Source organism: Bos indicus, chromosome 2 (assembly GCF_029378745.1).
Source record: "Bos indicus isolate NIAB-ARS_2022 breed Sahiwal x Tharparkar chromosome 2, NIAB-ARS_B.indTharparkar_mat_pri_1.0, whole genome shotgun sequence".
NCBI lineage: Eukaryota > Metazoa > Chordata > Mammalia > Artiodactyla > Bovidae > Bos > Bos indicus.
The window spans coordinates 7864170-7890452 of NC_091761.1; the positions used below are offsets into that span (position 1 = coordinate 7864170).

Below are 26283 nucleotides of genomic sequence, written 5' to 3' on the forward strand. Positions count from 1 at the left end.
TTCATTGAAGGACTGATGCTGAAACTGAAGCTCCAATACTTTGACCACCTGATGGGAAGAACTGACTCATTTGAAAAGACCCTGATGCTGGGAATGATTGAAAGCGAGAGGAGAAGGGGATAACAGAGGATGAGATGGTTGGATGGCATCACTGACTTTATGGATGTGAGTTTGAGTAAGCTCCGGGAGTTGGTGATGGACAGAGAAGCCTGGCACTGCAGTCCATGGGGTTGCAAAGAGTCGGACATGACTGAGTGACTGAACTGAACTGAACTGAATAGATTTTCCATTTTAATCATTTTATATACAGTTTTAAGAGAAAGAGAAACAATTCCTTTTACCAGCTCTTTGCATCAGTCCTAGAAGAAACTTCTCATATCTTTTTACATGATGTCTACAGCATCTTACAGTGTTAATGGCTTCATTAAGAGCACATTGATAGAAAATCTAGTCCTCCAAAATATATCCTTCAAATATTTCCATTGTAAAATCATGCTTTCCTTACTATTAGAGGCATTACTGTTACTGTTAGAGGCTCTGTACTTGCCTAGGAGTAGTACTGTTTGACCACAGCAAATCATGCATTCTGTCTCTGTGACTACAATCAAAACGACCTATTTTTAACTTTAGTGGAACCATGGTAATCTGCTGGTGACCCTCCTATCAGCTTTCTACCACTCTTTCTTATCCAGCTGCCAAAATATTTCTACTGAGAAATCTCTATCTTCAACACCACCTTGATGATTTGAACTTTACCCTAGTCATGTAATCCTGGAAAATAACAAAGGTTAAGGAAATCCCCCACCCTTTGTGTCTGGTAATGGCTTGCTACAAAGAACCACCCTTTCCCACATTACTTAGATAAGATTCAGAGCACTCTCCTGTTTACCCAGAACAGGGTCAGACTTAAACATTCCACATTCCCATTGTTTGCTTCATTAATGATTGATTGAAATTAAAAGACACTTTCTCCTGAGAAGAAAAGCTGTGACAAATCCAAAAAGCATATTAAAAAGCAGAGACATCACTTTGCCAATAAAGGTCTCGATAGTCAAAGCTATGGTGCTATGGTTTTTCCAGTAGTCATGGGATGTGAGAGTTGGACCATAAAGAAGGCTGAGCATTGTAGAATTGATGCTTTTGATCTGTGGTATTGGAGAAGACTCTTGAAAGTCCCTTGAACAGCATGGAGATTAAACCATCAATCCTAAAGGAAATCAGTCCTGAATATTCATTTGAAGGACTGATGCTGAAGCTGAAACTTCAATACTTTGGCCACCTGATGTGAAGAGCCAACTCGCTGGAAAAGACCCTGATTCTATGAAAGATTGAGGGCAGGAGGAGAAGGGGACAACAGAGGATGAGAAGGTTGGAGGGCATCAATGATTCAATGGACATGAGCTGAGCAAACTCTGGGAGGTGGTGAACAACAGGGAAGTTTGGCATGCAGCAGTCCCTAGGGTCACAAAGTCACTCAGACATGACTGAGTGACTGAACAACAACAGTGATTAGCTGAACTGTCTGTATTACTGACCAGTCTGGACAAAATACCTGCTACTTAGATGTGACCAAACTAGCTAAGCTTCTCTCCTTCCACAAGCTCCTGAACTTTGACTCACCCTCAGCCTTCCTGGTGGGCTTCTGTCTACAGGGTCACACAGAGTCGGATACGACTGAAGCAACTTAGCAGCAACAGCAGCAGCAGCAGCCTTCCTTCAGAGTCTCTGCTAAGAGGAGAACCTCAGAGTAAAACATTCTCTAGTCTACTGTCTCTAAATGTACCATCCTCACACATCCTACATTTCTACCAACATCCTATTCTTTCCAGTCTTGCTTACTCTTCCTTATAAGAGAACAGCCCTTTTCTGTCTAGCCTTTGAAATGCTTACAGATCCTATACTTAGCATATTCTTCCTACTGCAATCACCTACTCCCATTATTGCAGGAATCTTATCAAATAAGGTTTCTCTTCTCAATCTAAATTTGAATTTATTTTTTACTTGACACTCCATTTGACCATATTTAGAAAGCTCTGATAACTAACATCTACCTACTTCATTGAATTAATTTGCAAATTTTCCTTTGACTAAATCTAATCATTCTCACATTCATGGGTATCTTCATTTCACCATCAAATAAATTGCAAAAAGATATCCTAGAAAAGTAAATGAATCTGGCTTGTAAAATTTTCATTATTTTTGTATCCCTAGCATCAAGTTCATATCTACAGTAAATATCAGTTAAATTACAAAGTGAATTAACAAATTTGATTATACCTTAATTATAAAGCTAATTAACAAATTGTTTTAAAAAACAATATACATTTTCTTGTAATACAAGTATATATCTTAGTTCCCAAAATCTGTTGAAAATGTGCAACAAAGAAAAATCTTGAATTACTTTGAAGATATTTCCAAAGTTAGGAAAATTTCTAAGATTGTTCAGTAGTCCAATTAACAAAGCTATACTCTTACCTTATTACATATATAGTACAGAGTTATGACAAAAATGCAAATAAATACAATGCACTTCATTATCAAAGAAGACATTATAAACAAGCCTATTATGATAACAGCCATAATCATTCTCTGACAGAAGATATATTTTCTGTGTTAGATAAAAAGAAATCAATTTAAAAAATACATCTGGTGAAACAATATAAATTAATGAATAATTTGATAAAGCCATGTATATTTTCAGGCTTCCCTGGTAGATCAGAGAGTAAAGAATCTGCCTGCAATGCTGGGTTTGATCCCTGGGTTGGGAAGATCCCCTAGAAGAGGGCATGGCAACCCATTCCAGTATTCTTGCCTGCAGAATCCCATGGACAAAGGATCCTGGGGGGCTACAGTCCATGGGGTTGCAAAGAGTTGGACACGACTAAGCAACTTTCACTTTGACTTTCATGTATATTTTCAGACTGAAGTCCATCAGACACTGTGATTTTTTTCAATAGCAAAAAATGAAGTAAAAAAGTTTACTCTAATAAGGCAAATATTCTTTTTAGGTTAAAGTTTTCATACAAACAAAATTTTTAGAATAGGAGGAAATGAAGATAGTATCTACCTAAAGACAAGGGGGAAATACTTGTAAATGAGAAAAGAGTAACAAGTCATTAATAAGTGAACCATATGGAATATATTAGCATGAAAATACAATGTCTGAAATTATAAAATGTCATAAAAATAATTTGCAGAATTGGTAAAATTAATAGATGAATTATTGACCACAAAGATTAAATGGAGAAACTCTCCTAGAGAACTACAAAAAAGAGTATAGAGATATATCAAAGAAATACTGAGAGATTTAGAGCATAGAAATAAAAGTGCCAAAATTTAGATACTGGGAATACCAGAAAGAGAGAAACATAAAAGGAGAGATCAAGATACATTTAAAAAATTATGAAGTGAATTTTCACAGAATTAAAACTGATTATGAAAAATATCAAATAGAAAGTTTCAAATTTAGGCATATTACACTACAATTTAGAATAGTAAATTGCAAGACAATATACAACACACACAGGCAGAAATAGACTACCTACATAGCAACAAGCACCAAATTAATAATAACCTTCCTAACTGTAACACAGGAGGCAAAAAAGACAAGTAACCAATATTTTCAATGTATTCTGAAAAAAAAAAAAAGAACTTTGAATTTCAACTGTTATAAGAAGTAACTTTACTATAGTCATTGATTAGCTCTAGTAATTTTCTGGTGGAGTCTAGGGTTTTCTATGTAGAGGATCATGTCATCTGCAAACAGTGAGAGTTTTGCTTCTTCTTTTCCAATCTGGATTCCTTTTATTTCTTTTTGTGCTCTGATTGCTGTGGCCAAAACTTCCAAAACTATGTTGAATAGTAGTGGTGAGAGTGGGCACCCTTGTCTTGTTCCTGATTTTAGGGGAAATGCTTTCAATTTTTCACCATTGAGGATAATGTTTGCTGTGGGTTTGTCATATATAGCTTTTATTATGTGGAGGTATGTTCCTTCTATTCCTGCTTTCTGGAGGGTTTTTATCATAAATGGATGTTGAATTTTGTCAGAGGCTTTCTCTGCATATGAGATAATCATATGGTTTTTATTTTTCAATTTGTTAATGTGGTGTATTACGTTGATTGATTTGCAAATATTGAAGAATCCTTGCATCTCTGAGATAAAGCCCACTTGGTCACCTTTTTAATATGTTGTTGGATTCTGTTTGCTAGAATTTTGTTAAGGATTTTTGCATCTATGTTCATCGGTGATACTGGCCTGGAAGAGAAATTAAGGAAACAATTCCATTCACCATTGCAACGAAAAGAATAAAATACTTAGGAATATATCTACCTAAAGAAACAAAAGACCTATATATGAAACACTGGTGAAAGTAATCAAAGAGGACACAAATAGATGGAGAAATATATCGTGTTCATGGATTGGAAGAATCAATATAGTGAAAATGAGTATACTATGCAAAGCAATCTTCAGATTCAATGCAATCCCTATCAAGCTACCAACAGATTTTTCACAGAACTAGAACAAATAATTTCACAATTTGTATAGAAATACAAAAAACCTCTAACAGCCAAAGCAATCTTGAGACAGAAGAATGGAACTGGAGGAATCAACCTGCCTGACTTCAGGCTCTACTACAAAGCCACAGTCATCAAGACAGTATGGTACTGGCACAAAGAAATATAGATCAATGGAACAAAATAGAGGCCCAGAGATAAATCCATGCACCTATGGACACCTTATCTTCGACAAGGGAGGCAAGAATACACAATGGAGAAAAGACAATGTCTTTAACAAGTGGTGCTGGGGAAACTGACCAACCACTTGTAAAAGAATGACACTAGAACACTTTCTAACACCATACACAAAAATAAACTCAAAATGGATTAAAGATCTAAATGTAAGACCAGAAACTATAAAACTCTTAGAGGAAAAATAGGCAAAACAGTCTCTGACATAAATCAGAACAGGATCCTCTATAACCCACCTCCCAGATTATTGGAAATAAAAGCAAAAATAAACAAATGGGATCTAATTAAAATTAAAAGCATTTGCACAACAAAGGAAACTATAAGCAAGGTGAAAAGACAGCCTTCGGAATTGGAGAAAATAATAGCATATGAAGCAACTGACAAAGAATTAATCTCAAAAATATACAAGTAACTCCAACAGCTCAATTCCAAAAAAATAAACGACCCAATCAAAAAATGGGCCAAAGACCTAAACAGACATTTCTCCAAAGAAGACATACAGATGACTAACAAACACATGAAAATATGTTCAACATCACTCATTATCAGAGAAATGCAAATCAAAACCACAATGAGGTACCATTTCACGCCAGTCAGAATGGCTGCGATCCAAAAGTCTACAAGCAATAAATGCTGGAGAGGGTGTGGAGAAAAGGGAACCCTCTTACACTGTTGGTGGGAATGCAAACTAGTACAGCCACTATGGAGAACAGTGTGGAGATTCCTTAAAAAACTGGAAATAGAACTGTCTTATGACCCAGGAATCCCACTGGTGGACATACACATAGAGGAAACCAGAATTGAAAGAGACACATGTACCCCAATGTTCATCGCAGCACTGTTTACAATAGCCAGGACATGGAAGCAACCTAGATGTCTGTCAGCAGACAAATGGATAAGAAAGTTGTGGTACATACACACAGTGGAGTATTACCCAGCCATTAAAAAGAATACATTTGAATCAGTTCTAATGAGGTGGATGAAACTGGAGCCTATTATACAGAGTGAAGTAAGTCAGAAAGAAAAACACCAATACAGTATACTAACACATATAAATGGAATTTAGAAAGATGGTAACGATAACCCTGTATGCAAGACAGCAAAAGAGATACAGATGTATAGAACAGTCTTTTGGACTCTGTGGGAGAGGGCGAGGGTGGGATGGTTTGGGTGAATGGCATTGAAACATGTATAATATCACATGTGAAACGAATCGCCAGCCCAGGTTCAATGCATGATACAGGGTTCTCAGGGCTGGTGCACTGGGATGACCCAGAGGTATAGGATGGGGAGGGAGGTGGGAGGGGGTTCAGGATGGGGGACACATGTACACCGTGGCAGATTCATGTTAATGTATGGCAAAACCAATACAATATTGTAAAGTAATTAGCTTCCAATTAAAATAAATAAATTTATATTAAAAATAAATAAATAAAATATTTCTATAAAAAGAAGTAACTATAATATAATATAATGTGGGAGTAATAACTACTTGAAGACGAACAATGCCTCAGAATTGTTACCACTGAAAAAATTTATTTTGGCTTAAGAAAGTACTAAAACTATTCTTGGGAGTAGTAAAATAAGAAAAAAAACAAATCCAAGTTTTGTAAGGAAAGAGACACTAATTTTACATTTTATTGTAAGAACAATAATAGCTAAAGTAGGACTAGAAAAGAAGAAAAGTAGAGATAGATGCATACATTATAAATGAAACCTATGTATATGTATATATATGTAATAGTGTGTATGTAAGCTTTTGAACAACCATTAATTCCTATTTTGAACATGTTTTGTCAGAAAATAGAAAACAAAAGCTGTCTAGTTAATTTATTAACATGTATTAATATAATTTTATTCCAAAACAGAAACTAATTAAAAAATAAGAATATGCCCATTTATATGTGAAACAGATGCAAAACTCACAATAAAATGTTAGCTACTGAAGTGGGAAAAGGGTTGTAAAGAACGAGCATAAAAAGGACAGACTCAGAGGGAAGATGGTGACCCTGAACAGCCCTAATGAGTGTGACTATTTCAGTACCTGCACCTGTGATCAATATATTCATCTTTGCACAAGGCTGACACTCTCATGCCATTCTTCATTCAGTCGCCCAGGGTACAGGGAGTTCTGTGGCACCCTTATGGGGTGATGTCAGAGCTGCTGCCCTCAGTACAGGAAAATGCAGAAGTTCATTTCAGGCTAGAAAACAATGCTTTCCATTCAATGGAGACATCTAGACTGGGACCTCCTAGCTACTCGGTGTTCCTTTTATCTCTTTTCCTTTGGTACCTCGTGGTAGCTGTTTCAGATACTTTCTATGCTCATCAAGTCATATGCTCGGCGATAACTTTGCCTCCTCCTTTACTGAGGTGACTGATGACAGCCTGTCCATATCCCCACATTTTTTTTTTTCTATTATCTCCACTAGTCAACTGGACAATGATGATCACTCACTTTAAGGTTGAGATCCTACTAGACAGTCATCAGTCTCTGCCTACTCCCTTCACCATCTCTCTTATCTCAGAGGAACAGGAACATCTCACTCCCTACACTTGTGCTCTTTGTTCTAATTTAATCGCAGTTCTTTCCAGTTCTTGAGAATCAGCATCATTATCATCCTCACTCCACCAAGAGATGAAAATCTTCAGAGTACGGAATTTCTCTTTTAACTTTTGCCACAAAGTTTTTGAAATTCTGGCTACTTTTTTCACTGTGTTATGTCCTCAGACCTTTTGAAATATCTTCTGATTTATATTTCAAAGAGAGACCTGACTAGTCTAATTGATGGATGGATATTGAAAGTAAGAGAAAGAGAACTCAAGGACAACTACTTGCCTTTTTATTTTTAGCTGAGTAAATCATAGTGTCACTTATGAAAAAGGGGACACTTGGGGAAAGCAAAGGCTGGAAAGTGGAATCAAGAATTTTGTTTTGGATATGCTAGTTCTTAGACATCTATTAGATATCTAAGAAGAGAAATTGAGTGAATGCTTAGATATAGGAGTCTGCTACTGGCAGGCAGGGTAGAAACGGAAATGTAATTTGTGAAGTAATCAGTTTATAGATGATGAGATCAGCTAGGAAGTGGATATAAATAGAGAAATGATACTTGAGCCCATGGGCATGCCAAATTTTATAAACTAGGCAGAATAAGAAGATTAAGCTTGGGGACAGCTAAGAAACAGCCACTGAAGTCAACAGTAAAACCAAGAAACTGTCCAGTTCTGGCATCCAAATGAAGAATATTTTCAGTAAAAAAAAAAAAAAAAGATTAAATAATACTGACATATCTACAAAGGGGAAGCTTGAGAAATAGCAATCAGTTTCAAAACATGGAGATTATGGGTGACTTTTGCATTGTAGTTTCAGGGATGAAGGGGCTAAGACAGCTTGATTGGTCCTGGTTCCTGACAGAACAAGTGAGGTAGTAAGACAGGAAGTGGAAAAACTCATGAAATTTCTTCTATAAAGGGAAGCAAGAAATAAGGCAGGACTTGAGGGTGATGAACTCAAGGAACAGACATTTATTAAGTACTGTTGCAAGTGTATTTATGCTGATGAGAAAATAACTTTAGTAGCAGAAAACTGATGATACAGAAAAAGAGGGGATAAATAGAACAAATTCCTTAAACAGGCAAAAAGGGATATGGTCAAATCCACAAGTGAAGTGACTTATTTAGATAAAAGGAAAGGTTATTCGTTCATATTTGAAAGTAAGGTTGAGTCATTGGAACATATAAAAATACTTGGTAGTTCAGTAGATTGAGTGGTAAGCAAATATGGAATTTCTCTTCTAACTGCATATATTGTATCAGTTAAAATGCATGTCCTTAGCCCTGAATGAGGAAGTGAAGAGATGGAAGGATTAAAGAAGAGAAAAGAAGAAGAAAGGAAGGGTCAGAAAATAGTCATCTCAAAGACAAGAACAAATTTAAATTGAATTTCTGAGCAATTTTAATGACCTGATGAGGACTGCAATCTAAACACACATTCAGACTCTTCAACATAGTCATATGAGTTTGTGCACGTATTTGTGCACTTGACCTATTTAAGCACTGAAGAGTACAGAACTGGAACATAAAAAATCTTGGTCCATGAGAATTGTAGAAGGTAGCACGAGAAAATACTTTTAAGTAAGGTGTGAAAAGTTTAAAAATATGTTGGGAAAATCAGTGTCCTTGTAGTCCTTGGCATTTTTAATACCTAAAAAGGAGACTGGAACCATGTGATGTGAGTCCACCTCCTTATTTTGCACTTTTGTATCCTAGACATTGCTGTCAGGCACCACCTGGTAAGCTGACTAGGCTTTCAGATTAGTGACCTGGAGGTGAAAAGTCTCCTCATTTTGTGATTTCTCTGTAGAAACACACAGTTGTTTCTGGATCTGGTTATTGCTTTCCTTTCACTATTCTTAACATGTAAAAAGAGAAGTCACAAAAGCACAAGTTCCAGTTTTAATGACAACTAGAAAGAGAAGAAACGAGTCTGTCCAAGAATAACAAGAACAGTTGTCCCTAGCCTTCATGCACTTAGAAAGCTAAGTGTGCCTTTTAGAATATGTTAAATACTGTGTGTATGGACTTCCCAGGGGTGCAGTGGCAAAGAATCTGCCTGCCCATGCCGGAGATGCAGGAGACATGGGTTCAATCCCTGGGGCAGGAATATCCTCTGTAGTAGGAAATGGCAATCCACTCCAGGACTCTCACCTGGGAAATCCCCTTGACAGAGGAGCCTGGAGGGCCACCATCCATGAGGTCGCACAGAGTTGGACACGACTGAAGCAACTTGACACGCAGCATTATCTTTGATTTTAGGTTAAAACTTTAATTTACTGTATGTTATGACATATATGTCTATCATACATATAAACTGAGTACTTCAATGGATTTGAAATGCCTTGATGCAATTTAAAATTTAGTCTTCTTCCTAGTACATGCTAGCAGGGACATCATCAAAGATAGAAGTAAACTGAGACAAGAGATAAGATGTACATATCCTTGATGTACCTTCTTTAACAAATGCTGAGCAAAGGACACTTTACAAACATTGTGTTTTCAGTCCTAGTATTAATACTGAGAATAATATTAATACAGAGATTAAGAAAGCTAAATTAAAATAATTTTTTTTAATTAAAGGAATATTGGGAAAGTGTAAACACTTTTGAAGTGCTGGATCCACTTAACTCATCTAATAGCATCCTTAGCAGATAATCATTATTTAAGGATAAAAATGCAGTATATGCACTATGACAAAGAAGCTATCTTGGGGGAAGTGAAATCAAAATGTTCTTCTAAAGAGAAACAAATCTGGAGTTTTCTTGTTTCCCAGTGCTTTTAGTTTCTATTAACATTCTGTTCTCATAATGCAAACCTTATGTGATAATATACAGCCCAGCTCATTCCCTTAACATTACACAAATGTGCTCACTCAGCAGTCCAACAAAAGTGACCAAATTGCTATGAAAGTCTTTTATCATTTCTATGCCAACCTTAGCCAGGTAAAGTAAAACAACAATGTATCTTTCCTCTGCAATGTATCATGTTTTTAAGATCATAAACTGTTTGAAGAAAATCAGTAGAAAACTAGTCTTTAAAAAATTTTAAATTCAGAAATCATCAACCAAAATAGAAAGTTAAGAGAAGATACCAGTGCTGCTTTTGTTTAAGCTAAAAAGAGTTACTATATTTCACAGTTTAAATGAGCACTTATACTCATTAACTAAAGGAGTGATTTACCATAAGTAGCTGTGAAAAGAAGAGAAGCGAAAAGCAAAGGAGAAAAGGAAAGATATAAGCATCTGAATGCAGAGTTCCAAAGAATAGCAAGAAGAGATAAGAAAGCTTTCCTCAGCGATCAATGCAAAGAAATAGAGGAAAACACCAGAATGTGAAAGACTAGAGATCTCTTCAAGAAAATTAGAGATACCAAGGGAACATTTCATGCAAAGATGGGCTCGATAAAGGACAGAAATGGTATGGACCTAACAGAAGCAGAAGATATTAAGAAGAGGTGGCAAAATTACACAGAAGTACTGTACAAAAAAGATCTTCACGACCCAGATAATCAAGATGGTGTGATCACTCACCTAGAGCCAGACATCCTGGAATGTGAAGTCAAGTGGGCCTTAGAATGCATCACCACGAACAAAGCTAGTGGAAGTGATGGAATTCCAGTTGAGCTATTCCAAATCCTTAAAGATGATGTTGTGAAAGTGCTGCACTCAATATGCCAGCAAATTTGGAAAACTCAGCAGTGGCCACAGGACTGGAAAAGGTCAGTTTTCATTCCAGTCCCAAAGAAAGGCAATGCCAAAGAATGCTCAAACTACCGCACAATTGCACTCATCTCACACACTAGTAAAGTAATGCTCAAAATTCTCCAAGCCAGGCTTCAGCAATATGTGAACTGTGAAATTCCAGATGTTCAAGCTGGTTTTAGAAAAGGCAGAGGAACCAGAGATCAAATTGCCAACATCCACTGGATCATGGAAAAAGCAAGAGAGTTCCAGAAAAACATCTGTTTCTGCTTTATTGACTATGCCAAAGCCTTTGACTGGGTGGATTACAATAAACTGTGGAAAATTCTGAAAGAGATGGGAATACCAGACGACCTGACCTGCCTCTTGAGAAATCTGTATGCAGGTCAAGAAGCAACGGTTAGAACTGGACATGGAACAACAGACTGGTTCCAAATAGGAAAAGGAGTACGTCAAGGCTGTATATTGTCGCCCTGCTTATTTAACTTATATGCAGAGTACACCATGAGAAATGCTGGGCTGGAAGAAACACAAGCTGGAATCAAGATTGCCGGGAGAAATATCAATCACCTCAGATATGCAGATGACACCACCCTTATGCCAAAAAGTGAAGAGGAACTAAAAAGCCTCTTGATGAAAGTGAAAGTGGAGAGTGAAAAAGTTGGCTTAAAGCTCAACATTCAGAAAACAAAGATCATGGCATCTGGTCCCATCACTTCATGGGAAATAGATGGGGAAACAGTGGAAACAGTGTCAGACTTTATTTTTTTGGGCTCCAAAATCACTGCAGATGGTGACTGCAGCCATGAAATTAAAAGATGCTTACTCCTTGGAAGAAAATAGCTAGTAGGAATTTGCTATAAAACACAGAGAGCTCAGATTGATGCTCTATGATGACATAGCTGGGTGGGATAGAGGTTGGGGGTAGAAGTCCAAGAAGTAAGGGATATATGTATGCATGCAACTGATTTACTTCATTGTACAGCAGAAATTAACACAACATTGTAAAATGATTACATTCTAATAAAAAAGAGATTCAGTATCAAAAAAAAAAAAAAGAAAGAAAAGTTATGACCAACCTAGGTAGCATATTGAAAAGCAGAGACATTACTTTGCCAACAAAGGTTCATCTAGTCAAGGCTATGGTTTTTCCTGTGGTCATGTGTGGATGTGAGAGTTGGACTGTGAAGAAGGCTGAGCACCAAAGAATTGATGCTTTTGAACTGTGGTGTTGGAGAGGACTCTTGAGAGTCCCTTGGACTGCAAGGAGATCCAACCAGTCCATTCTGAAGGAGATCAGCCCTGGGGTTTCTTTGGAAGGAATGATGCTAAAGCTGAAACTCCAGTACTTTGGTCAGTTCATGGGAAGATTTGACTCATTGGAAAAGACTCTGATGCTGGGAGGGATTGGGGGCAGGAGCAGAAGGGGACGACAGAAGATGAGATGGCTGGATGGCATCACTGACTCGATGGATGTGAGTCTGAGTGAACTCCGGGAGTTGGTGATGGACAGGGAGGCCTGGCGTGCTGCGATTCATGGGGTCGCGAAGAGTCGGACACGAATGAGCGACTGAACTGAACTGAACTGAAAGGTAAAACTTCTTACTCTCTTGGGCAAAATCAGGAACTGAGTGAGGAAAATGTAGCTGAAGTTTAGTGATCTTCAGCTGGGAGACAAACAGTGCTTCAGACTGAACTCAAAATCCTTTTGAACAGTGAAGTTGGGGCTCCCCAAACCTGGAGGAATTCCACCCTTGCTTCTGTTGGGTTCCCTGCTTTAGACTATGGAAGAACAATTCCTTCTCAAAGTTCAGGCAGTCCTAATATACCTACTAAACAGAAACATCTTTGTCTTAAAAGAGAAATCCTATGTCCTCATACCTTCTATTTCTTTTACATTAAGACATTCTGAATTAAAGAGAGTTACAGAAAAAGATACATCTTAATCCACAGATGCACTGATTATTGCATTTGAGAAAAATGTGTAATTGCATATATGTACATTTATATACTGATTAAATATACACTGCATTCTTAATAATTTTAATAGTCATATTATACACATTAGTATTATTTTAGGTAATCATGAATTTGCATGTATTAAATATGTAAACCATATATATTGCAATATTGGTTAGATTTAGAGAAACTGAATTAGCTGAAATCTAAATGCACGCTATTAGAAATGAAGAAGAAAAGGAAAGGAAATCAGAGGCAGAATACTTTCTAAATACTTGAATGAATGAACAAAAGAAACTCTATTGAGGCAATCTGAGTTAATGCTACGCTATACTTCATTTAAATTCAAGCAAAACCAATGTCTCACTGAATTTGCCAATAATGTGGCAACAATTCATTTTGGCCATAGTCTTGTATAACCTTTCCAATGCATTGAAGTGAAGTCGCTCAGTCGTGTCCGACTCTTTGTGACCCAGTGGACTGTAGCCCACCTGGCTCCTCCCTCCATGGGATTCTCCAGGCAAGAGTACTGCAGCGGGTTGCCATTTCCTTCTCCAGGGGATCTTCCCGACCCAGGGATCGAACTCAGGTCTCCCACATTCCAGGCAGACACTTTACCTCTGAGCCACCAGGGAAGCTCCAGACACATTCCAAGATTCTGAATCTTAGAATAGCAATGGGAATTGCTTTGCAATCCTTCACATTAGCAGAAGTATATTTTCATTTGGTAGATCTATAGTGGAAATATGCATTTAAATTTTCTAGCTTCATTGTTGTGCTGGATACCCTATACTACACACCAATCCATGGAAGCAAGGATATCTCACATGATTGTGCCATCTGTATTCTCATTCTGTTATATGTTGAGTTCCATAATGCTGTTACTAGAAGTATATTTACTACCAATTAGTATTCATTTCACATAATTTCTTTAGTGAGAAAAATACATAGATATATAGGGAGGCAGGCCAAAGCTGAGGTTCCTAGAGAAAGAGAGATTCAATGGTGAGTATAGAAAAATACAAAAAAAAAAAAAAAATTATGGATGAAGAAAGAAAAAAAAAGTAAAACAAATTCTCTACCCTGGAGGTTAACTTCACTACATGAAAAGTTTATATGTAGCTAACTTTACTACATGAAAGCAGAGTTACTACAGGTTTAACATATTTTTGTAGGATAAATATTCTGTTTCTCTGCAAGGCTGGGGAAAACGAAGGTGGGAAATGATAGACAACTAAATTTGGGAATACTGTGTAATTCACCAAACATTTACTGTGTACCTATTTTGTGTTAGGCTCTGGAAATCTAAGTGCTTTCATATATGTTCTTGTTTCATACAGCCATTCTCTGAAGCAGGTAATACTATTCATAGATGGGTATGCAGAGGTTCATATAGATTTTAAATATTCCCCAGATCAAACAGCTGGTAAGAGACACATTAAATAACCAACCTTAAATCTTATAATGGCAAGTTCTAGAAGAGTTTCACACAAATACCATACAAATATATCTTTGTATGGAATGGAAGATAAATAGAGGATATATTTCTTACATAAAATGCTTCTGTTTTTTAATTTATTCATTTTTTAGTGATGTGGGGAAGTAGGCTTTTTTTTTTTCTTTTTTTGGCTGGCATAGCATAACTAAAATTGGGGTTGCAAAGGAAGAAAACAATATGGGTTCTGATTGATTGCAATAATGTAGGTGAAAGAGTTAAACATATTTCTTAAAACTAAGGTAAGTTATAATTAGCAGTGCTGCCTTACACATGCTATCAAACATCTATTTAAACTTTTTATCACAGTCTATATAGTCAAAGCAATGGCTTTTCCAGAACTTATGTATGGATGTGAGAGTTGGACCATAAAAAAGGCTGAGTGCCAACGAATTGATGCTTTTGAACTGTGGTGTTGGAGAAGACTCTTGAGAGTCCCTTGGACTGCAAGGAGATCCAACCAGTCCATCCTAAAGGAGATCAGTCCTGGGTGTTCATTGGAAGGACTGATGCTGAAGCTGAAGCTCCAATACTTTGGCCACCAGATGTGAAGAGCTGACTCACTGGAGAAGACCCTGATGCTGGGAAAGATTGAAGGCAGGAGGAGAAGAGGGCAACAGAGGATGAGATGGCTGGATGGCATCATCAATGCAATAGCCATGAACTTGGGCAAACTCCGGGGTATGGTGAGGGACAGGAAAGCCTGTCATGCTGCAGTGCTTTGGGTCAGAAAGAGCCAGACACGACTTGGCGACTGAACAAACAAACAATCTGGCATTAACTCTATATTCTTATAGTACCATAAAGTGAAAGTGAAGTGAAGTCACTCAGTCATGTCTGATTTTTGAGACCCCATGGACTGTAGCCCACCAGGCTCCTCCATCCACGGGATTTTCCAGGCAAGAATACTGGAGTGGGTTGCCATTTCCTTCTCCAGGAGATCTTCCCAACCAAGGGATTGAACCCAGGTCTCCTTCACTGTAGGCAGATGCTTTACCATCTGAGCCACTGTGGTTCACAGTAGTATAGTAACATCAATAACTGATACTTTATGTTATGATTTTCCTGATAGAAATAGATTTAAATTTTTTCTCGCCCCAAAATTAAAACTTTTCTTGTTATCAATGGTAAAAGAATAAGACATATGTAGAGGGTCATACTGTCTATGAGCATGGAATAAAAAGAATCAATGGGTTGATAGAGTAACTAGAATTCTTACCCTAGTTTCATTTTCAGGGAACTCTAAAGAATTTACCTACCATGTATTTGGCATCTAGTGTGTGTCTGGCAATGAACTAGTGCTTTAAATACAGCATCTCATTTACTTCTCAAAATAACACTCTCAATTCTACATGACCATATCTGGACTAAAGCAGCAAAATGATTTACCCAAATCTAAGTGTCAGTCAAAGTGACAGAGTTAGAGTCTGACTGTAAGTTGATGTGACTCATGGATATGTTTGAACTTCCCACTGTATAGGGCTGACTCTCAGCTTGCATTCTAATTATAAAACAGATTCCTTCTAAATTACCACCATGGTCAATGACAGTGCCATAGGAACTCTTAGTCCCAATGTCGTTAGAAAGAAACACCAATACATCTAGAAAGAAACATCTAGAAAGAAACACCAGTACATCATTAAGTAAAACCATACTTCACTAACTTCATTTAAAAACATCAAAAGAAAATTAATTTTGACATTTACATATAAATTTAAAATGCACCCACAACACCCAACCACTGTTTTAATTCCAAATATGTCTATTATTTTATTTTTTGAACAAAGAATTTAACCTCTGTAATTATGATCAGAAAGATAATTTATTGACATTCTAAAAATAAAGTAACATTTTTATTAGCTGACATTTGATATTTTTCACCTAGCTTTTTAAAGGCTATCTTTCATGATTTTAAAAAACAATGGTCATAACTTGTCAACCCATCATTGTAAAGTCTAACTCAAAATGTTTGCTTGTTCAGTAAACAGAAGCCCTTTTAGATCTGTTGCATTATTTTAACATACAAAGCTCTATTGATCAGAGCTCTGTCAGTTCCAAATAAAGAACAAATCAATTTTAGTTTAAACAAGAAAGGTACGGGCCTTATTGATTCATTTAACCAAACCAAAGAAAATGGAAAGCACAGTGGTTGGTACACAGCACTGGGCTCAAGGCAAAGCAGACAGTATCAGGCCTCTCAGTTCATCATTTGAGTTAACATTATTTAAGAAAATAACTCTGAAAAAGAAATATATATATATATGTAAATATATAAATATATATATATGTAACATATATAAAACTGAATCACTTGGCCCTATGCCTACCATTATAAAGAAAATATATTAAAAAAATAGATAATAGTTGAAGCAAAAAAAAAGAAAATATGAACTATCAGGTTTCCTCTTTTCGGTATCTTTCTAGAAGATTCACTGTGGGTGACTGAGCCTGAAAGCAAACTTGTGTGCATGGGTGCCCTGATGCCACACAGTGGAGCCCAAGTCTGAGCAAGAGCACTATTGCGGGGGGTTTGAGCACTGTGGAATACTGGCCCAAACTCACTGGATTTGGAGGAGGGCAAAGCTTGGTTGCATTCCAGCTATAAAATTTATAAAAACCATCCACAGCCTCAGATCCCAGACTTTAAAAATGTTAATAACCATTTAATTTTTAATTAGGATTAAGTGAAAAAGCATGTAATAGGGCTTGTAGAGGATCTGATCTACAGCTATCACTTATGATATGTGCAAGAGACTATAAGAGATTCTGAGAGGATCAAACATATGGGCATGTAAACATTAAAGTACTGTACAGATTTCAGTTATGCTATATTCATCTCTACACTTTGATGTGTAGGGTGCCAACCCCAAGCTTCATCTGTCCCAATAGGGCTTTTCAATGCTATTCAAATGCATCTGCCCTCCCTGTAAGCAACCCAGAGTAGAGGCCACTTCTTACATCTCCTTCTCCCCATCCTTCCTCCCACAGTTCCTAACACCATGCTGAGCACAGAATAAAGGCCCAGTATACATCTGGGAACTGATTAATTGATCAGGATTAGTTGATCATTAATGGAAATGCAAATTCCCAGGGAGGATATAAGTAGAATTTTATTTTTCCCCACCAAAAATAATACTTTATTACTTAAGTAATAAAATACATGCTTATCAATGGTTTACTTTCAAGTTGATAACAAACAATTACCTGGATATCTTGAATACATACTAACTTTTGCAAAAATTATACTAAAATGCTTGTGAATATTACTATTAATCAAAATTTGCGCCATAACCCGCAACATAGGTGGTAAATTGAAGACAGGGCTTACAACAAAGTTGAAATACTACAATATCAAAATAAATACTTGAGTGTGTGTTTCCACACAAAATATTTATCCTTGAGGATTGAGGTATTCTACATGAGTAACTTTTCTGATAGTTTTCATCTTTAGACAACATGGCTTGTATCAATTTCAGAATGACACCTTCCCATAGTTAAGTTTGGGCTTCCCCAGAAGCTCAGCAGTAAAGAGTTCATCTGCAGTGCAGGAGATATGGGTTATCTCCTAGGTTATGACCTAGGAGATATCCCTAGGTCAGGAAGATCCCTAGAGGAGGGCATGGCAACCACCCCAGTATTCTTGCCTGGAGAATCCCATGGGCAGAGAAGCCTGGCAGGCTATGGTCCATAGGGTTGCAAAGAGTCAGACACTACTGAAGTGACTGAGCACAGCACACGTAGTTAAGTTTGGTAACAGAGAGGCTTGAAAGAAGCTTCAGTAGTTATCGACTCTGCCCTCAGTTCAATGCAAAATCACTTCTAGAGCTTCCCCCCCAAATAGATATGCTTCTACATAATGAACACGGTGAACTATGTTTCTTTATCTGCTCTGGCTTATAGAGGATCTATATTTGTGGCTCAATTTGAGCAAAATACACTAGACCTTCAGGAGATGCATTCATAAAACAGTTCACCTCAGTTTCACTTACCTTGTTTATCCCCTCTGTATTATTTCCTCACTTTTAAATTCTTTCAGATATTATGGTTGCATGTTTTTTTTTAAATGAAGATATGCATAAATGAACAAGGATATAAATAAATTCCTTTTCCTATCATCTAATGCTACTTGATGCAAGGTAGTTTCACTTCATTACAGTTTTCCTGCATCACTTTACTCATAAACAGTGCTCAATATAGCCTCTAATATTTTACATTCTGCTTTTTATCATTTCTTTTCATGACAAAGTTTGCATATCTGCTACAAAGTTTTTTAAAATACAGAGATACAGAATGGGAAAAGATAGAAACCCCTATGCTCAGTTTAACAACCGTTATTCCCTTCTCCCTCTTTTCCTGCCGTTTCTTCCCCTGGACCCACACCTTGAAGATCATGCCGACCACCAGAAAATGGTTTGGTGGAGAATGTTACAGAACACACACACACAAACATTTGTGTGTATCTGTAGTCTTTCTTTCACTTGTCACATCTCTAAAGGTCAATTATTGCCCAAATGACATCAGCAAGATGGTGGAACAGGAGCTCTTCCTACTCACATTGCCCTTCGATAACAACAATTTGGCACAACAGTGCTTTTCTGGGATCTTTGGGATCCAGCCTCAGGCTGGGAGCAGTCCTGTTCTCCTAGACAACTGCCAGGAGTCTCATCTGTCTGAGCCCTGGGAGGCTGGTGCCCCAACCTCAGTGCTACACAGACCCTGCAAAGGTCCTTGCTTGATTCTTGCTCCTCTCCACCGTAGCCCAGGAATGCTCTTGCCACCCAGCAGTGGGGCAGGAGACACACTTGTCTGTGCCCCGAGGCAAGCCCACCAACCTCGTTTCTGCTGCAGAGCCTGAAATGGCCCAGTAACTTGAATTCAGTCCCTCTCAGTCACAGGCCAAAGGCAGTCCTAGCCACCCACACCACAAGACACACTTCTCTGTGTCCCCAGAGCTAGGCCTTTTGTTGGTGGATCTGGAAGCAGCCCTTAACCTGGGTCTAGCTCCTTTCAGTTGCCTTCTAGGAATGGTTCTGCCTGCTCAAGGAACTGGAGGGAAATTAGCCCACCCATGCGCCAGGAGGAAGGCCCTTGGTCCAACTTAGGCTATTGAAGTAGCCCAGCTCCAGCCCCACTGTGCCCCAATCCAGAGGCACTCCGACCCACTGAGGAAACTGGCAGGAGGAATGCCCATCTGTGTCCCTGAAGCACCTCCATGATTTAGTTCTAGTCCCTATCAGGAAATTACAAAGGAAGACAGAAAGAGAGGGAAAGGAACAAATGGAACAAATAAACTACAAACAAATCAGAAAGTAATTAGCAAAATGATGATAGTAAGTCCTTACATATAAATAATCACTTTGACATTCCAACCAAGCAGTACAGAATGGATTTAAAAGGGATTAAAAAAAAATAATAATAATCCAATAACATGTTACCTATAAAAGATTCACCTAGCTTTAAGGACACACATAAGATGAAAGTGAAGGGCTAGGAAAAGATATTCCATGGAAATGGTAACCAAAAGAGATCCATGCTGGCTACCCTTACATTAGATAAACAAGATATGTCTCTCATTCACTGCAATATTATTTACAAAGGTGAATACAGAAACAACTTATGTGTACAGACAAATAGATAAGGAAAATGGAATATTACTCAGCCGTTAAAAAAAACCAAAGAAACAAGGAAATCTTGCCCTTTGTGACAATATGGAGGAACCTGGGGAATATTATGTTGAGAGAAATAAGCCTGACATAGAAAAATAAGTACTGCATGATCTCACTTATTGTGGAATCTAAAAACAGTAAAACTCATAGAAACAGAGAGAATAAAGGTGGTTGCCATAAGCTGGGACATCATGGAAATGGAGAAATGCTGGTCAAGTATATCAACTTTCAGTTATAAGATAAATAAGTTATGAGAATCTAATGTACAGCAGTGTAACTACAGTTAATAATACTGTATTGAAAAGTTGAAATTTGCTTAGAGCATAAATCTTGCTTGTTCTCACCATTAAAAGAAACCAATTACTATGTGAAGTGATGAATGTGATAATTAGTTTGACTGTGATGATCAATTCATAATATATACATATATTAAATCAAGTTGTTCATATTAAACATAAGCAATTTTTGTCAATTTACCCCAATAAGGATGGAGAGGAAAAGATCAATTATCATTCTACTGTATAGATACACTATAGTTCATTTAACCATAAATCATTTAATATATATATATATATATATATATTTTTTTTTTTTGGTTCAAGATAAAGGATGTTATTCCATCCTAAAGGAGACCGGTCCTGGGTGTTCATTGGAAGGACTGATGCTGAGGCTGAAACTCAATACTTTGGCCACCTCATGCAAAGAGTTGACTCATTGGAAAAGACCCTGATGCTGGGAAGGACTGGGGGCAGGAGGAGAAGGAGACGACAGAGGATGAGATGGCTGGATGGCATCACCGACTGGATGCACATGAGTTTGGGTGAACTCGGGAGTTGGTGATGGACAGGGAGGCCTGGCGTGCTGTGATTCTTGGGGTCGCAAGGAGTCGGACACGACTGAGGGACTGAACTGAAAGGATGTTATAAAGACATTCTTGTATGTATGTCTTTGCCTGCTTAAGAATTTTTCTAGGATAGTTTTTTCCCCTCTAACTTTAATTTAATGGTTCTAATTTGCTACCTGACAGGAACTTGGAGAACCAAGCTGATTAGGATGCCCTATGAAATGATAAATGTGTTTTAAGTGAGGGGATGAAGATTTCTTCATTAGTAAAATTCATGAGTTTTAGACTCCAATCTTCATGAAATCTATCAGAGAATAGTTATCATTCAGAGAAGAGTATAATTTAAAGCTGATAATTTAATTGTAGTCCTAATTTCAGGAAATAATTTAGTGTTTCTTTAAAAAAAAGCATTCCCCCCAAACTTTTAAGTACATTTGATTTTTGAATATTTATGGAATATCTACTATTTGTATAAATGGAGAGATTTTGTGCTAGGTTCATTTTTTATATTATATAACAGGACTTATTAAAATGACATTAAAGACACATAGCAATAATATATGATTTTAAGTGTTGTACCAAGTTAGCATGGCTGAACTCACATTTATTTCCATCTGATAACGTGACTCAATGAATTTTATCTGTTTACATTTATTGAGACTATTGTTCATGCAACTTTATTTTGTGCTTTTTCCATACCTTACTATATACTTTTTGTTTCCTCTTCCTGTCCCATCCCATGGTTAAATGAATTATTGTTCTAATCTTCACTCTCTTGTTATATCATTATATACACAGCCCTTGAAATAACCTGAAAGCGGCTGGCTTTAGGGCTTGGGTATGTGACTCAAATTAGCCAATGAAATGTTGGAAGATGAAGTTCAAGCAGGGACCTGAAATGAAATGTTCTTGCACAGTTATTTTTTTTTAACTCTGATTTGTCCTGGACAAGATTTTATAATTCTAGGCCGAGTTTCCTGTTCTATGCTCAGTTCACTTCAGCCCCTCAGTCGTGTCCGACTCTTTGCAACCCCATGGACTACAGCACTCCAGGCTTCCCTGTCCATCACCAACTCCCAGAGTTTACTCAAACTCATGTCCAGTGAGTCCGTGATGCCATCCAACCATTTCATCCTCTGTCGCCCCTTCTCCTCCTGCCTTCAATCTTTCCCAGCATCAAGGTCTTTTCCAATGAGACAGTTCTTTGCATCAGGTGGCCAAACAATTGGAGTTTCAGCTTCAGTATCACTCCTTCAGTGAATATTCAGGACTGATTTGCTTTGGGATAGACTGGTTGGATCTCCTTGCTGACCAAGGACTCTCAAGAGTCTTCTCCAAAACCACAGTTCAAAGGCATCCATTCTTCGGCGCTCAGCTTTCTTTATAGTCCAACTCTCACTTCCATATATGACTACTGGAAAAACCATTGCTTTGACTAGACAGACCTTTGTTGGCAAAGTAATGTCTCTGCTTTTCAATATGTTGTAAATGTTGGTCATAGCTTTTCTTCCAAGGAGTAAGCGTCTTTTAATTTCATAGCTGCAGTCACCATCTGCAGTGATTTTGGAGTCCCCCCAAAATAAAGTCTGTCACTGTTTCCACTGTTTCCCCATCTATTTGCCATGAAGTGATGGAACCAGATGCTATGATCTTAGTTTTCTGAATGTTGAGCTTTAAGCCAACTTTTTCACTCTCCTCTTTCACTTTCATCAAGAGGATCTTTAGTTCTTTTCACTTTATGCCATAAGAGTGGTGTCATCTGCATATGTGAGGTTATTGATATTTCTCCCAGCAATCTTGATTTCAGCTTGTGCTTCATCCAGTCCAGCATTTCTCATGATGTAGTCTGCATATAAGTTAAATAAGCAAGGTGACAATATACAGCCTTTAAATACTCGTTTCCCAATTTGGAACCAGTCTGTTGTTCCATGTCCAGTTCTAACTGTTGCTTCTTGACCTACATACAGATTTCTCACACTAGTAGTATATATTACAATTCCCTTCCCTGCATTTTTAAGCCTGGAGTTTATTACTTAATGATGACTTTTCTCCTACCCAAGACCCTGCACAGACAAGTGTGCAGAACTGCTTATCTGGATCAGTGGATAGGTTTTTTGTTTTATTTTGTTGTTTAAACTCCTTTTCATAGTGGGAGCAATACTCAAGCTTTATGTATGCAGCTGGATGTCAGCTCCCTTGTTTTTTTAGCAAGTCTAAGCCCATGTCTCTGGGCTTCCCAGGTGGCGCTAGTGGTAAAGAACGCTCCTGCCAATGCAAGAGACATAAGGGAGGGAAGTTCTATCCCTGGTGTTGGAAAAAGCCCCCTGAAGGAGAGTATGGCAACCTACTCCAGAGAGAATTTATTGCCTAGAGAATCCATGGACAGAGAAGCTGGTGGGCTACAGTCCATAGGATCACAAAGAGTCAAACAGAATTGAAGCAATTTAGCACACACGCACGCAAGCCCATATGTCTACCCCAGCATGAATTTCCCCTTTCTTTCTTCAGAATTTGTTTGTGTGCTCAAACACTTATTGGATATCTACTGTGAAATGAAATATTTTCTACTTTATGCTCTACCAGTAAACAATCCTTTTCTATATGCAAATTTCTGAACACAGGTGAACCAAAGTCAGCTATTTGGAAGCCATCAGCTACTTCCTCCCAAAGAAGCACTGAGGAGCAGGGGGAATGTGAGAGGCACCATCTATCACATTTGCCATCTCTTTCAGTAAACAAGGAATTGGTATCTGAACAATAAAGCAAGCAGGATTGGCCCCAGATAGCTAGATGCATATGAAGGAAATGGTTTCAGCCAGCCCACACACTTGCATCTTTTTATCCATGTCGTTGTTGAGTCGATCAGTCCTGTCCGACTTTTTGTGATCCCATGGACTGCAGCATGTCAGGCTTCTCTGTCCTTCACTATCTCCCAGAATTTGTTCAAAGTTATGTCGGTTGAGTCGATTATGCCTGCCAACCATCTCATCCTCTGTTGTACCCTTCTCCTACCCTCAATCTTTCCTAGCACCAGGGTCTTTTCCAATGAGTCAGCTCTTCACATCAGGTAGCCAAAGTATTAGAGTTTCAGTTCAGCATCAGTCTTTCCAATGAATATTCACAGTTGATTTCCTTTAGGATTGACTGGTTGATTTTGCAGTCCAAGGGACTCTCAAAGAGTCTTTTCCAACACCACAGTTTGAAAACATCAATTCTTTGGCACTCAGCCTTCTTTATGGTCCAACTCTAACTTCCATACATGACAACTGAAAAAATCATAGCTTTGACTATAGGGATCTTTGTTGGCAAAGTGGTATCTCTGCTTTTTAGTACGTTGTCTAGGTTTGTCACAGCTTTTCTTCCAAGGAGCAAACATCTCTTAATTAGAAGATCATTAAATCTCTTCATGTGAGAGATTTGGTGTTCTCTTAATTAACAGTAATCTTTTAATATTCAGATTACCTGTCCTTTGCTGCAAACTTGTACATAGCCTGGCTCCTCCCTCGCCTCCTAGGAGTCAGCTCTCTCAGGGTCACCTGAGATACTAAATCCCAGGCTGGGTCCTAACATTCCCACCAAATAAAACATAACTCTCAACTTTCGGGTTGTTGGTATTTTTCTATGAAATAGAGGGAGGAGTCAGTCAACATTAGTTTAGCTTGCTATTTACCCAAAGTCACTCAAATAACCTTTACCTTATTAGCTTATTTGAACATAGTATAAGCAAATAAAAGTCATGGAAAGTAACAGCAGAAAGTTAGGAAGAATAACAATATCATCACAATTCATTCTCACATTTGGAAGGCACCTGACAAAAAACCCACAGAGCACAGCTGAGTAGTGTCACCTGTTCACTAGACAATTATTTATTAAGACCCTGTAATAACTTGGGGATTTCCAGGTGATTCAATGGGAAAGAATCTGCCTGCAATGTAGGAGATACCAGTTCAATCCCTGGATCAGGAAGATTCCCTAGAGGAGAAAATGGCAATCCCCTATGGTATTTTTTCTGGGAAAATCCCATGGACAGAGGAGCCTGAAAGGCTACAGTCCATGGGGTCACAAAGAGTAGGACATGACAGAGCACACAGCACACATCATACTTTCTATCCAAATCAAAGAGAGCAGCTTTCAGGAGATGGCAGTCCACCAAGAAAGATGGCTCAGTTGGTAAAGAATCCGCCTGCAATGCAGGAGACTGCCTACAATACGGGAGACCTGGGTTTGATCCCTGGGTCAGGAAGTTCCCCTGGAGAAGGAAATGGTAACCCAATCCAGTATTCTTGCTTGTAAAATCCCATGGACAGAGGAGCCTGGCAGGCTACAGTCCATAGAGTCGCCAAGAGTCAGACATGACTGAGCAGTTAAACCACCACCACAAATAATAGAGAATAAAACTATCAAAAGAGACAAGTACCTAAAGCAATACAAGAGAAGATCATTCCAGCTTAGAGGAAATGATATTAGGATATAATAAATGATGTATATTTGGTTTTCATTCTGTAACCGGGCACAGAACTCCTGAAGCCCTTGGTATTTCCTGAATGCTAGGGATAAGAGGTGGAGAGGGCAATGGCAACCCACTCCAGTACTCTTGCCTGGAGGGTCCCATGGATGGAGGAGCCTGGTAGGCTGCAGTCCATGGGGTGGCGAAGAGTCGGACACGACTGAGCAACTTCAGTTTCACTTTTCACTTTAATGCATTGGAGAAGGAAATGGCAATCCACTCCAGTGTTCTTGCCTGGAGAATCCCAGGGATGGTGGAGCCTGGTGGGCTGCCATCTATGGGGTTGCAGCAGGGATGAGAGGAGTGCCTTTTGTTATTTTTTTTTTTTTGTAATAAGTTCCTCTCTACCAAACCAGAGTTTATGTCAATAAGGTGACTGGAGGAGGATGGGGCTCCTTGTCAGAGGATTAGATTAAAGGGTTGAAACTTTCAGCCCTACCCCCACCTTGGGGAAAGGGACAAAGGCTACAGACTGAGTTCAATGAGTGACCAATGATCTAATCAACCATGCCTACATAGTAGAATCTCAGAAAAACCCTAAACAAAGGGGTTTGAAGAGCTTCTGGGTTGGTTGGCAAAACGCATCCATGAGCCTGGAGTGTGGCACATCCCAAACTCCAGAGACAGAAGTTCCTGTGTGCAGGACCCTGTGACCTCACCATGTGCATCCCTTCATCTGACTACTCACTTGTGTCCCTTAAAATACCAGTCGTAATAAACTGATAATAGTAAGTAGACTGCTCTCATGGGTTCTATGAGCAAACTATTGAATCTGAAGACGGGTTTGTAGAAATCTCCCAATT

The 26283-nt window shown here is 38.2% G+C and overlaps 1 protein-coding gene across 7 annotated transcripts in view; it reads right to left on the reverse strand.

Moving 5' to 3' along the window:
• Positions 1–26283, reverse strand: part of GULP1 (GULP PTB domain containing engulfment adaptor 1) — a 329999-nt gene that overhangs the window by 136116 nt on the left and 167600 nt on the right. The window contains exon 3 of one of the 7 annotated variants that reach the window (XM_070802458.1): positions 1621–1728. The exons of the other annotated variants lie outside the window; for them this stretch is intronic. The gene's annotated coding sequence lies outside the window, so the exon portion shown is untranslated. The remainder of the gene's footprint in view (positions 1–1620; positions 1729–26283) is intronic. 7 annotated transcript variants of the gene reach the window in all.